This window comes from Melampsora larici-populina (assembly GCF_000204055.1).
Source record: "Melampsora larici-populina 98AG31 unplaced genomic scaffold MELLAscaffold_6, whole genome shotgun sequence".
Lineage (NCBI taxonomy): Eukaryota > Fungi > Basidiomycota > Pucciniomycetes > Pucciniales > Melampsoraceae > Melampsora > Melampsora laricis-populina.
In genome coordinates, this window is record NW_006768770.1 from 987078 (window position 1) to 988422 (window position 1345).

Sequence of the window (1345 nt, forward strand, 5' to 3'; positions counted from 1 at the left end):
TTCTTTTTCGCTTCTGATACACTCCTTTTGACGCCTGAACTGAGTTCAGAGTTGAAATAATTTACTACTTTTTCCGTCTTCTGATACACTTATTTTGACTCCGGAGTTACTTTTCCGTCTTCCGATACACTGATTTCAACTCCAAACTGCTTGAGCTGTCTTCCAATACACTCATTTTGAGTCCAAACTGCTTTTTCCGTCTTCCAATACTCTCATTTTGACTTGAAAATTGTTCTTCATTACCCTTCAGACCAGTCTGGAGTTGTAGTTGCCGGATTTGTAGCGCCTACATATGCAGGACTGCATGTAGGCACTTATTTGAGCTGAAAATTGAATGTAGGCGCTCAAAAATAGCGCCTACATTTCAAATGAGATATGTAGGTGCTTGAAAATTACGCCTACATTTCATTTTTTGAATGTAGGCGTAACCAAATGACGCCTACATGGGTTTTTTGACATGTAGGCGTCATTTTGGATGGTTTCCAGCGCCTACATCATAAATGTAGGCGCTTCTTCGTGGGAAACACCCATGTAGGCATAATTTGGCCAGCGCCTACATGGTTTTCTTGTGGGCTGCAAATAGCAACAGCCTATATATACTTTGCAAAGTGCAAATGATCAAACTTTTTTGTTGAGATCCTGGAAGATACCTCCCTCCCTTGGATTTAGGTAGGTAGAGCAAAAGTGAGGACATTCATCTGATTCTTGGCCAGCTAGGCATGGTACTTGGTGAAAAAGTTTTCAATCAAATGCACATCTGTTTCCAAATTAAATGTTCCTGTTGTTGTTTTTGAATGTTTATTTTCCATATCCATGGTTTTCAATTTGGTCGGAAAAGCACAGAAATGGCTCATGATGTAGCCTGAGGTAATTCATTTCCTCATAGGCAATGTTTCTCACTTCAAATAAGAAAATGACCAATTGCCTTTACACAGAGGTATCTTCAGCTTTTTGGGATGGCAGATCAATTCCCACCTACCCAATGCTAGACACAGAGGACACAGCCAGGTTCTGCATTGGGAATGAATTGTGGGTTCAAATTCATGTATACCACTGGCATAGATAGTCTGTGCAATTGTTCTCCAATCTACCTTGCCTCCCAGTCCTGAGCCTTATTCCAGTCTCATGCTTGCTGGCAAACCAGGGCCGAGTCAAGATGATTGATTCCATTGTTTGAGTACACTGATTTGTTCATTGTCCTTAGCATAATTTTGCTCAATCTTTATTCATGGCACTTTTCAAGAATTCTCCCACTCCACTGCACATTTTTATACTGTTCCCATTGCAACATCCCTTCAACATCCTGCATCAACCCCAACAACAAAGCATATCCTTATCCCATCTG